This window comes from Ruditapes philippinarum, unplaced genomic scaffold (assembly GCF_026571515.1).
Source record: "Ruditapes philippinarum isolate M1 unplaced genomic scaffold, ASM2657151v2 ctg15103_1_1_1_1, whole genome shotgun sequence".
Lineage (NCBI taxonomy): Eukaryota > Metazoa > Mollusca > Bivalvia > Venerida > Veneridae > Ruditapes > Ruditapes philippinarum.
This window is the reverse complement of record NW_026859595.1, coordinates 13,576-27,637: the sequence shown is the minus strand read 5'-3', so window position 1 is coordinate 27,637 and position 14,062 is coordinate 13,576. Positions and strand designations below refer to the sequence as shown.

The following is a 14,062-nucleotide window of genomic DNA, read 5'->3' as shown; positions in this document are numbered from 1 at the left end:
CATTTGAAGCAAAAAGTTTACGTAACCGGGACGCCGGACGGACGCCGGACGAAAAAGGGCGATCACAAAAGCTGACCCTGTCCACTTTTGTGACAGGTGAGCGCTAAAAATTTAACAAAGGGCAAAAAACTCCAAAATTAGACAAGGCCAAGTTATGGGTTTTTTGCACTGCCACTTTCTATTCAATGAGATCTGTCAATCTAATTAAGTTTTTCGTGATTGATATCTTCTAATAGTTTGAGAGTTATGTCCCGGGCAAAATTCAAAGTGTTAAAAAATTGAAACAAAAAAAAGGGGGGGGCCCAACCAATTAACTCCAAATATTAGGACAAGGCTGTGTTTAGGCTTTTCAAACTGCAGTTCTATCCAAAAATGAAGGATCTAATCAATCTACAAAGTTTCATGTTGATATCTCTAATAAGTTTTAGAGTTATGTTCTTCGGACAAAAGTCAAAAAAGTAACAAACGGCCATGATGGCGCCCAAAAGTCGCTCACCCTGTATATAGGCCCCTGGAGCGGGGCCAGTTTTAATACCCCAGGGCCTTTTATTTGAACAAACTTGGTTGTTATATGTATGCATTTTTTGTGATATATATATATATATACTATTATATATTATATATATAATATATATATATATATATATATATATATATATATATATTCCAAAAAATGTAAAGTTTAAAAACAAATTACGGATAAAAATTGCGGGAGAAAAAAAAGAATGAAATGATGCCTTTTCCAGTTTACATTTGCAATGGTTTATTAACAAAACTGTAATAAATAATTTGAAAGAGAAATTATTCAATCGGTTTTTTCACCCGTTAAAGGGATCTTTCAAGATTTAAGACGTTAATAACATCGCTTGGGTATATTTATATTTATATTATAAAATAGTTAAATATATATGTGATATAATATAATATGTTATATATCCTAAAAAAAAAAAGTCAAAGCTCATGCTAAATATCTTAGCTGAGGCAACATGTTTCATAAATATCTTAGCTCTTTTGAGTTCTTTAAAAGAAGATTTTTAAGTTTTTTACTATATGCACATAGGGAAAATCAATGACCCCCGGGGGCGGGGCCAATTTTGATCCTAGGGCTTTTATTTGAAACAAACTTTGTAGACACTCATTAGAAGATGTTTCATGCTAAATATCTTAGCTCTAGCTCTTTGGGTTCTTTAAAAGAAGATTTTTTTAATTTTAACTATATGCATATAGGGAAAATCAAAGACACTCTGGGGCGGGGCCAATTTTGACCCTTGGGCTATTATTTGAACAAACTTGGTAGACACTCACTAGAAGATGTTTTCATGCTTTATATCTAAACAGTAGCTATCTGGGTTTTTTCAAAGAAGATTTTTAAAGTTTTTGCTATACACAGTCATATAAGGAAAATCAATGACCCCCGGGGCGGGGCCAATTTTGACCCTAGGGCTTTGATTTGAACAAACTTTGTAGACACTCACTAGAAGATGTTTCATGCTTAATAGCTAAACTCCAGCTATTTGGTTTTTTTTAAAGAAGATTTTTTAAGTTTTTTGCTATACACATAAAAGAAGGAAATCAATGACCCCCGGGGCGGAGCCAATTTTGACCCCAGGGCTTTTTATTTGAACAAACTTGGTAGACACCTATTAGAACATGTTTCATGCTAAATATCTTAGCTCTAGCTCTTTGAGTTCTTTAAAAGAAGATTTTTTTAAGTTTTTACTATATGCATATAGGGAAAATCAATGACCCCCTGGGGCGGGGCCAATTTTGACCCAAAGGGGGTTTTGGATTGAACCCCAAACTTGGTAGGGCCTCTTTGGGGAAAAGGGTTTAAAATGCCAAATATCTAAAAAATTTTCCTAGCTCAAAAGGGGTTTTTTAGAAGAAGTTTTTTTTTGGGGTTTTTTTTTATTGGGTTTTGCCTTTGGGAAACCCCCAGATTTTTTATGGAATTTTAAAATTTTTTGGAACAATTTTAAAAGGGGTCCCCCCTTTAAGGGACATTTCTGAAAAATTTTTTGGTTGCAATTGGGCCATGTAGTTTTAGGGGGGGAAAATTTTGTTTAAAAAAAGGTTTGCCCTCCCTTTTTTTAAGGAAAACACCACCACACGGACCAGGGGTGATACCAAAAGTTTCACCTTTTAAACCAACTTGTGCCCCCAGGTGAGTTTAAAAAAGGGGGGGCGGGATTAAATTTTTCCTTATAATTTTTTCAGGGGCCGGCAGCACTGTCTATTGGGTTGATATTTACATTGATTTTAACATATGTTTTTGGTCGTATTGCAGCAACCAGCATTTACTATGATATAGCCATACTTGCAATGTAACGTAGAAAGTGAAGGACATTATTTTAAAACCAATCTGAGAGCTCCTAGAGCTATTTTCTCTTAGATATACATGTGTGAAGGTTTGATATAAAAATCCCCTGTATTCAGCAATTTTGATTACAGTTTCATGTAGATGTATGTTTTATGACTGAAGAAACAAGTGCCAAGTTCAATTAAACACCAAATGCCCTGCAGAGTAACCTTGATCTTTGACCCAGTGACCTATGACATTTATCAAAGTTCATGCGCCTGTGAAGTCTGTAATTCAATAATAAGCTGAAAATTTCACCTAATGAATACCAAATTCTTTATCAAGTTCCAAACATGGAAAAGTACTAGAAGCATTGTCCCAGTTGGTCTACATGAGATTTGGGGCTCGACCGAGGGTGGCGGATTATCCAAAGATGAGCAAGAGACATGTTTTATATCGGGACTGAGCAAGAGAGGTAACATCAGTATTTAGAATTTATGCATTATCACCTAAATATGTAAAGCAAATTTCTGCCATGCTCATTGCTAAATGATAAAATGCCAATTACTGAATGATTATTGCAGCTCATTTAAGAGCAATGTAATTTGACAATTCTAAAGAGTTCCAAAACAACAATTTTTATAACAAGTTTCAAATGTAAAATTGCTAAATGCTTGGCATTTAGTAGTTTGCAATTAGCTTAATTAACCATTAAGGCAGAAAAATCGGCTTTCCATATGTAATATCTGTTTAGGGTACATTATGAGCAGCAGAAATCAACTAAGTAGTGGATTACATACATGTATAAAAATATATATTTGCTCAACTATATAATTTATTATTATGTATTCAATTATTGTAAGATTTCAAGTGCTTGACTAAGTTATAAATTGCACCATCTGCAAAAAACTATGATAAATAGCTGACTATCAATGTTTATATAATTCTGGTAAAAAATGACAGTTAAACCTTAACAGTAATATTACATTATGCTTTTTTACACTTTTGTGTGATATTGTTTATCTCTGCCACCAGTATTTTTAGCTAGATCAGACAACACAGATGAGAATGCTGGCAAGGCTATATATTGTTAACTGTTTAATTTTATTTTTTTTAAATATCTCTAGAAATAGCAAGTTGTATTCTCTCAAACATTGTTTGTCCTTTTGCACACAGAAGAAAAAAAGAAACAACTTAAAAATGGACTGTTAAAAATTGGTAATTAAAATCAAGGATACTTTCCAACATGTGGTAAAGAAAGCTGTCAAATATTAAATGTTGATACCCACTACTAGTTCATTACTTTAAAAGGACCCAACTGAGGTTTTGTTACACAACGGGAATGCAAATAATTTTTTGAGACTAATGTTGATGTAAGTCTAGACCAATAGCTTGAGTGCAAAATTTCAGATCGATCCCTCACTAAGTTTTTTCCGGAATATTCTAATTGTGAAAAATTATCAAAATTTGAAAGACTGTTGCAAGGCCTTTTAATGAAATCCGACTAAAATTGCACAATCATACTATTTTCAATTTATTTCGAATACATCTTTTGCATATATTTCTGTTTTAATTGCCCCAGCTGATATATGTTAGAAATTCAAATTTTATGTTTTTGGGCTCTTGGACCTCAGAGGAGTTCCTTTAATAATGCTATGCTGTTTATAATTTGTTTATTGTCTAAACTCAAACCCACTTGTTGCTTTATAAAGTAAAAGATAGAGTAAACTAGAACTCCGCGAATCGGATGTGTCGCCTTGTGAACAATATAGTTTAAGAGAAATGGCCAGGACAAAAATGAAATTTGAAAATCAACAAAGGGCAATAACTTAAAAAATAAGAAATGCAGATCAGCAGTTTCTGTGTACTGCACTTCTTATCAATAAGATGTATCATCCTATTAAGTTTCAAGTCTAAAGCTTTTATAATTTATGAGAAATGGCCTGGACAAAAATAAAGTATGAAAATGAACAAAGGGCAATAACTCAAAAAATAAGAAATGCAGAGTACCAGTTCTTGGGCACTGCACTTCTGCTTAATGAGATCTATCATCCTATGAAGTTTCAAGTCCATAGCTATAATACTTTAGGAGAAATGGCCTAGACAAAAATAAAGTATGAAAATGATTAAAGGGCAATAACTCAAAAAATAAGAAATGCAGAGTACCAGTTCTTGTGCAATGCACTTCTTCTTAATGAGATCTATCATCCTATGAAGTTTCAAGTCCATAGATTTTATACTTAAGGAGAAATGGCCCAGACAAAAATAAAGTATGAAAATAAACAAAGGGCAATAACTCAAAAAATAAGAAGTGCAGAGTACCGATTCTTGTGCACTGCACTTCGGGTCATTATGAGAAGCATGCATACCAAGTTTGAAGTCAATCCCACTTATAATGACTGACTTATGCTCTGGACAAGCTTTAGGGGACGCCGACACTGACGCCGACGACAAAAGTAACCCCTATATGTCGCCTTTTTCAAGGCGACACAAAAACAAGAGGGCCATGATGACCCTGAAGTCGCTCACCTGTATATAGGCCCCTGAAGCGGGGCCAGTTTAAACCCCCAGGGCTTTTATTTAAACAAACTTGGTAGACACCCATTAGAAGATGTTTCATGCTAAACATCTAAGGTCTAGCTGGTCAAGTTATTTCTTTACACATTTAGTTAAAAACAGTGACACACCTGGGGCGGGGCCAATTTTGACCCCAGGGCTTTTATTTGAACAATCTTTGTAGACACTTACTAGAAAATGTTTCCTGCTTAATATCTAAACTCTAGCTTTTCAGGTTTTTTCAAAGAATTTTTAAGTTTTTGCTATACACATATAAGGAAAATCAATTTACCCCGGAGCGGGCCCAATTTTGACCCCAGGGCTTTTATTTGAACAAACTTTGTAGACACTCACTAGAACATGCTTTGTGCTTAATATCTACACTCTAGCTATTTGAGTTTCTTCAAAAAAGATTGTTTAAGTTTTTGTTATACACAAATAAATAAAATGAATGTCCCCCGGGGCGGGGCCAATTTTGACCCCAGGGCTATTTTTTTAACAAACTTGGTAGAGACTCACTAGAAGATGTTTCATGCTTAGTATCTAAACTCTAGCTATTTGTTTTTTTTTTCAAAGAAGATTTTTTAAGTTTTTGCTATACACATATAAGAGAAATCAATGACCCCCGGGGCGGGGCCAATTTTGACCCCAGGGCTTTTATTTGAACAAACTTGGTAGACACCCATCAGAAGATGTTTCATGGTAAATATTTAAGCTCTAGCTCTATGGGTTCTTTAAAAGAAGATTTTATTAAGTTTTTACTATATGCATATAGGGAAAATCAATGACCCCCTGGGGCGGGACCAATTTTGACCCCAGGGCTTTTATTTGAACAAACTTGATAGACACTTATTAGAAGATGCTTCATGCTAAATATCTTAGCTCTAGCTCTTTGGGTTCTTTAAAAGAAGATTTTATAAGTTTTTACTATATGCATATAGGGAAAATCAATGACCCCCTGGGGCGGGGCCAATTTTGACCCTAGGGCTTTTATTTGAACAAACTTGGTAGACACCCATTAGAACATGTTTCATGCTAAATATCTTAGCTCTAGCTCTTTGGGTTCTTTAAAAGAAGATTTTATAAGTTTTTACTATATATGCATATAGGGAAAATCAATGACCCCCTGGGGCGGGGCCAATTTTGACCCCAGGGCTTTTATTTGAACAAACTTTGTAGACACTCACTAGAAGATGCTTCGTGCTTAATATCTAAACTCTAGCTATTTGAGTTTCTTCAAAGAAGATTTTTTAAGTTTTTGTTATACACAAATAAGGAAAATGAATGTCCCCCGGGGCGGGGCCAATTTTGACCCCAGGGCTTTTATTTGAACAAACTTGGTAGACACCCATCAGAAGATGTTTCATGCTAAATATCTTAGCTCTAGCTCTTTGGGTTCTTTAAAAGAAGATTTTATAAGTTTTTACTATATGCATATAGGGAAAATCAATGACCCCCTGGGGCGGGGCCAATTTTGACCCCAGGGCTTTTATTTGAACAAACTTGATAAACACTTATTAGAAGATGTTTCATGCTAAATATCTTAGCTCTAGCTCTTTGGGTTCTTTAAATAAAGATTTTATAAGTTTTTACTATATGCATATAGGGAAAATCAATGACCCCCTGGGGCGGGACCAATTTTGACCCTAGGGCTTTTATTTGAACAAACTTGGTAGACACCCATTAGAACATGTTTCATGCTAAATATCTTAGCTCTAGCTCTTTGGGTTCTTTAAAAGAAGATTTTATAAGTTTTTCAAATGCATATAGGGAAAATCAATGACCCCCTGGGGCGGGGCCAATTTTGACCCCAGGGCTTTTATTTGAACAAACTTGATAGACACTCACTAGAAGATGTTTCATGCCAAATATCTAAGCTCTACCTCTTTGGGTTTTTTAAAAAAAGATATTTTAAGTTTTTTCTATCGGTTGCCATGGCAACCAGAGTTCTGCATGGAATTAAATTCTTTGAACAATTTTTAAAGGTGACCACCAAAGGAACATTCCTGTGAAGTTTGGATGAAATTGGCTCAGCGGTTTATGAGGAGATGTCATTTAAAGAAAAAGTTTACGAACGGACGGACGCCGGACGGACGGACGACGGAGGGACGGACGCCGGACGAAAAGCGATCACAAAAGCTCACCCTGTCACTTTGTGACAGGTGAGCTAAAAATTAAAACAATCATTATATACATACAATATTTCATTTTTTTATAAAGGTTCAAAATGGTAGTGAGCGAAAATTTCAAATATAAAGTGAATATCAGTTTTTGACTAAAAAAGAAATATGTAAAAAACAAAAGCAAAATTGACAGTCAGCATTACCTGCCATTATGCATTTCAAATAAGAGAATAAGAACTTTTCAAAATTGAACAAGTATTCCATTTATGAACTGAATGCCTTTAAATGAGAAAGGAACCTTTGCAAAAAATTTGAAGTAAAAACAAAATAAATACATATAATTGAAGGATTATCATTCTCTTCTTTTGAAAATGTTTGAAGTAACTTCATACAGTTTTTGTGAAAAAAGACATTAACAAAATGTTTGATCAGGGTAAAAATTGAAAAAATTATAATGATTATCGGTCCTTCGGTCTTTTTTTATAATAACTTCTTTTTATGATAATGAAAAGTGAGATTAGAATACATATTTCATCATCTGTGAAATTATGGTCCATAATGAAAAAGTTAACCAATGCAAATGCCAACAAAATAGTCATAAAAACATATCCACTTATTTTCTTTGAATATGCCTAGTAGACATAAAACTACCATTCAAAAAAAACCCTTGTTAATTCAATTTTTGTTCACATGTAATTGTTGAAGTGGAATTTAATATTTACAGACGTGGTAACTGCAACCTTAATCAGGACTCAAACCTGGGACCTGTACGTGGCGGAAGACGGACAAAACCCCACCAGTTAAAACCCCATCACTCAAAATTTTATAGAGTGGACAAAACCCCACCATTAAATTTTATAGAGTGGACAAAACCCCACCACTTAATTTTACAGAGTGGACAAAACCCCACCACTTACCAATTATTGGGCAAGACTTGATGAATTAAAATATATATAATATACAGTACACATTTTCACATTTTATTTTTTAATTTCAATATAACAATTGTGTAATATAAGAGATTATACAAATAATTTACAAACTTTTAAATCAACATCAAAGAGTAGTCATTTATTTGAGACTGTGCCACATTTATGACCTTGAATTATCCATTATTTTTAGTTTCTTCAAATTCATTTCTTCAATTTATGTATATAAAAAATAAACTACTTACTATTAATCAAGAATGTAGCACATTTTCATCAATTAATGATTAAAAAATAGCACATTTTTATCGCATATTTCTAATTTATTCAGTTCAGTCAATTTTCCTTTATTGTACTTCATAGTACTCAGTTTAAGTGGATACTGTGGCTGATAGCCTAAAGAACCTCGGGTACAGTCTTCTCCTTATTGATGAGTTGTTCACACATTCTTTTGAGTTTCTGCTGATGCACAATTGTTTGGCTTTTTTTTCATGTTTACAAGTAAGTTTTGTCCACTCTATAAAACTGAAGTGGTGGGGTTTTGTCCACTTTGTAAAATTAAGTGGTGGGGTTTTGTCCACTCTATAAAATTTAGTGGTGGGGTTTTGTCCACTCTATAAAATTTTGAGTGGTGGGGTTTTAACTGGTGGGGTTTTGTCCTACATTCGTACGTGGCATATTATTCCATAGCTGAGCTACCTGACCACTCCCTTTAAAAGCAATCAGTGCTATACTATAACACAGGGTTCCACATCTCACTATATTGAAACAAATCGTCAAATTTCAAACAAGTTCAGTCTAAGGATAAGATGTAATGGCTTGATCGGAATGTACAACCATTTTTACTATTTATTCAGTGTCCAACACTTATATACTTACAAATCTCCAGTAAAACCTTCGGCACACAAACATTCAAATGAATTGAGTCTATTAATACAATGGCCACCATTTTTACAACTTGGATTTGAACCTGTTTGGCATTTTTTCACCAAAGTTTCACATCTTGTTCCAGTGGCAAAACCTGAAAAATATATATATATACATTTACTAATATTAATATGTTAAACAAGAGAACCTTGATAGACCTTAATTGCTCTCCAAAATAAATGTAAAATCTAATCTCTTTATAAGTAACAATAAGGGGTAACTTTACAAAACAAGATTGGGAAAATGTTTACAAGTCTGTATTTTAAATCTTCATTTTCACTTAAAAAATAAACATAGAACAAAAGTACCATTATAGTACACATGTGTAAATAAAGAAATATATAAGTAATGTATGTAATGGTTATATTTACACAGAAAACAGCAAAATCATATGATGACGTAACAGAGGATATTGAATGAATTAAAATTTGAATGAGCTGAACAGAATTATGTTGTGTGAGCCTCGCCTCTGGCTTGCATTTAGTCAATGTCTTAAATAATTCAGGAATGAAGCTACACCATGTCTTTGAAAATGCTATGTTTGTATATTGTTAGTGCTATGTTTGTATGGTACAAATGATATCACATCAAAAATATGCACAGATGTTACATAACAATTTAAAGGGTTCACAGGTCTGTGATAAAAGGTGACACTAACCTCTACAATCACAATTGTAGGTATATGATAAAAGGTGACACTAACCTCTACAATAACAAGTGTAGCTATGTGATAAAAGGTGACACTAACCTCTACAATCATAGGTATGTGATAAAAGGTGACACTAACCTCTACACTCACAAGTGTAGGTATGTGATAAAAGGTGACACTAACTTCTACACTCACAAGTGTAGGTATGTGATAAAAGGTGACACTAACTTCTACAATCACAAATGTAGTTTGTGATAAAAGGTGACACTAACCTCTACAATCACAAGTGTAGGTATGTGTGAAAGGTGACACTAACCTCTACAATCACAGGTATGTGATAAAAGGTGACACCAACCTCTACAATTACAAGTGTAGGTATGTGATAAAAGGTGACACTAACCTCTACAATCACAAGTGTAACCAGCAGCAGTGCTTGAACAAAGTCCGTTGTTATAACAAGGATTTGATCTACAGTGATCAACTTGAGTCGAACATCTTGTTCCAAAGTATTGTCCTGTTTTAGATAAAAATAAAACAACATTTAAAGGTGAAATTCATTCCTGTCACAATACAATACAATATCTTAATGGCTTCATAGGCCACAAAACCAGAACAAAATATAGTTTGCAAGTAATTTGTTTACATAAGTACATAATTATATAGCAAAGTTTTGAATAAAATTTACTAAAGAAAATATAAAATCGTACAAAATTTCCATGCTTACCATCATTATCATAAATAAACCAAACAGATATCAGACGTTGATATCCAATGTATGTAAATTCTTTTTTGTCCATTTAGACATAATCATGCCATTAAGGATATTGGGGTACTAAGTTTTTCCAGCAAATTGTCATTAGGAACAATAGTGTCATATTGTCATAAGGATTAAATTAAAATCCCACAATTTATGACAATATAGAGGATATTTGTTTGTTTGTGTGTAAGATGAAATTTTATTTCATCGAGTGGGCTTTAAAAACAGTATTCTCACGAGTGGTGTAGCCAGGAGTGAGAATACTGTTTTTAAAGTTCACGAGATGAAATAAAATTACATCTTACACAACAAACAGACAAATTTTCTTTTTTATTTTATGCTTAAAAACAAGTTTAAACGATATTTCCATAATTTTAACGTTAATATTAAAATTGTTTCCCCCATTTGAGAGCCACCCATTTAGACGGAATTTCACATTAAAAACAAAAGTCTTGAGCTGAAAAAAATAAGTCTGTGCCAATCAAGGTTAAATGAATGGTGATATTTATTCAATTTTTATTAAAAAAATATGAATGATCGCTTGTTTTAATAATAAAAACAAACAATTCTTGTAGGAGAAAAAGTCCAACCATCCATCCATATTTCCCTGTTACTTACTGGCGAATTTAATATTAGACCTGGCTTTGTAAAATGTAAGCGGCAGCCATTTTTTAAAGTTGTGTATTTAATAGGAGGAAAATAATTGTGTAAGATTCAGAGGGATATAATTTGCATTTGTTAGTCATACACCTTTTTAAAAGAAAGAAAACTTATTTGAGGATTGTAACAGACAAAAAATAAGTGTTGACAGATGTGAAAACATTCATAAAAGTAGCTTAAGGTCTTCAGCGTACCCGTTTATATACTATGACATGACGTGAATGCCGCATCAGATGAAAAACAAAAATGTTAAATAGCGGCTTATAAAGTTTTGGAAGCCAGAACTATCAGAAAAGGAGCTAGGAAAATGGAAAACTTGGAAGCTTGCTAAGGAACGCTGGGTTGTTTTACTTATTCTACGAGTGATGGCTGTCAATGCTTTTCAATTTTTCATAAAGCATACGGCAGTTATTGCTCGTAGGATACTTTAATATGCCCAAATGTCATCAAGAGCAGTTTTTGCATGGGGAAGGAATGGTATTTTTTCAGACATGTAAAAAAACGAAAAAAAAAATTTTAGAGACGAAATTGGTGATTGGAAATAATGAATGAAATAGAAGTAAGTTTTCTCTTTATTACTTTTGACAATTTAAGTTATTTAAATCTATTTTTCAGCTTTGCTATTTCTTTTAACAGCCTGACATTGTCAGAATTGTCAGTAAAAATAAAATTGAGGTACCACATGGGGAAAATCTTAAAAAAGTAGTTTCGTCATTGAAAAAAGTGAAATTATATTTTGATAATTTTCACTGTGAAATTATCAAATATAATTTTCACGGATAAATCAGTAATCCACTGAAAAGCATAAAATAAACCTCTCTATTTCACTTTCTCAACCAACCTTGGACAATATCATATGACCTTGACCTTAGCCAGATGGACCTTTTTTTCACATTTTTTTCACATAAAACTATGTTTCACAATTTGGAACAATTGTGATAAGTAACATGAAAAATAACTCTCAATGCATACAGAAGTTTTGCTTTGGACAAGCATTTTTGTCTGACCTCTGAATTTAAACTTGTCTTTTAACCAAAGAGACCTGGTTCTTGGGTGGACACAATGTCTCATGGTGGTGATAATTTGTATAAAGTTAAAATGAAATCCATCCATCAAAGTAGAAGATATGATCCTGACTAAACCTGCTTATTTCTTCATGTCTGGTAAGTGACCTTGCATATAATTGAGCCGTGTCACGACAAAACCAACATAGTGCATTAGCGACCAGCATGGATCCAGACCAGCCTGCGCATCTGCGCAGTCTGATCAGGATCCATGCTGTTTGCTTACAGACCCTATAACAAGTAAATAAACTGATAGCGAACAGCATGGATCCTGATCAGAAAGCGCGGATGCGCAGGCCGGTGTGGATCCATGCTGGTCGCAAACCCATTATGTTGGTTTTGTCGTGACGCGGCCCATATTTATTTGATAATGCTTGGAAGACCCAGTTTCATGACTGTGAACATTTCTTATAAAATGTAACACTACCAAACCTTCAGTACACACATTTTTATATTTTTACCCAAATTTTAGACTCTTGCAATCTTGATCTTGACCATAGGGACTGAATTTTGCACACAATACACTGGCCAACAATGGTGAACATTTGTGCCAACTTATATTAAAATATCTTAATTCATGTAGAAACTTTGCTCCAAACACTTTCCTTTCACAACTAAATGTTACCTTGACAAAATGTTCAACAAATTTGATTATAACAATAAAATTGTTTACCTGGTGTGCAATCACATACTGGTTCATTGTTTCTAATGACACAGTTACCTCCATTTGAGCAGTAGTTATTACATAGGGTACCTGTAATATACACAATTATTGAAGCAATTTTGAATCCGTCCAATTCTGACAATCAGTAAGACGTTAGTATTCTTTTATCCTTATTAAATTTTTTTGGCAGTTTACTTCTATAATTAGTGAAATTAATTTATACAATATTTAGTTCATATCTGAATTGTGCAGAAAATTTGTAGCTTATTTGACCAAATAATCTATTTGATACATCATTCACAGAAAATTTAATAGCTTTATTTAAAACTTCACTCCAGTTGGCTTCCTGGTTCTAAACAAGTATCATATGACCTGACACGGACTATGGATTTGATTCAAGGCTCAAACCCACATTCCTGGGCTGAGAGGCATTTTTACAAACAGGCCAAAGCTCCACTATACTTTTTCAAGCTTCAGCTCAAGTGTATTTCACGCCTGTCAAATATAGCAAAGTCTCAACAGCTTAGTAAATGACGCTTGCTGCCGTAATCCATACAGTTAAACTACTAGTCTGTAATATTGCTGACTGAGCAAATCTTTAAAATATTCAAGATGATATCTCTTCAAAATCAATAGATGTAATGACAACTACAATTCAGTTCAGTAAAATTCAGCAGATCATACATCCAGTACTTACCAGCAGCAAGACATTGGGTAGATGAAGTCAAACCAGTTTCTGTAGAATACGATGTAGAACATTGATTACAACTATCTTGCCCTGTCTGGGACTGATAGTGATTCCTGGGACACTGCCTACATGCTCCATTCTGATCATAGCCATTGAATGAGAAATATCCTTCATCACATTTTCCTAATGAAAATAAAAAAAGAAGAAAATAAAAAGTCATTAAACAGTAACAAATACAGGGCAGTTATAAAAGATGGGTTTTTTTTTGTATCATCGCACAAAGTAACCTCTCATATAGCAAGAGCTGTCCTTAAAATAGTATGCTTGACTATTGTCATTGCTTTTCAGTTGAAAAAAGGGGCATTACTCTGAAGAAAAAAAGTAATTCAGAGTTATGGAACCTTTGCCTATATATTAGAGAATCAGAGATAACAACCCATCACCTCCAGGAATTTTGGAGATTGGGGGAGGAAGAGAACAATAGCACACATTTCTCTTTGAATAGTAGACCTAGGACCAAAATGTCACATTTCATATATATCAATATCCTCTATAAAAGGAATGTCACATTCTCCAGGTTACTAAAAATACTCATGTCCGCTACACTCTATAAAAGGAATGTCACTGTCTTGAAATTCTGCTGGTTCTTATTTACTATATATAACTATTTTGAATTAAAAAAAAAACAACCAAAAAACTTTTAATGATTACTCCAAATTCAGTGAAATGTTAAGCCCTACATGATTGTA

The 14,062-nt window shown here is 33.6% G+C and overlaps 1 long non-coding RNA gene across 1 annotated transcript; it reads right to left on the bottom strand.

The window, feature by feature from the left end:
• Positions 1–8,764: 8,764 nt before the first annotated feature.
• Positions 8,765–13,374, bottom strand: LOC132757194 (uncharacterized). Its single transcript, XR_009629416.1, has 4 exons — positions 13,323–13,374; positions 12,635–12,715; positions 9,881–9,994; positions 8,765–8,925 (listed from the first exon to the last, which is right to left on the bottom strand). It is a non-coding gene; the product is annotated as an uncharacterized LOC132757194 (long non-coding RNA).
• Between the last annotated feature and the right edge of the window lie 688 nt (positions 13,375–14,062).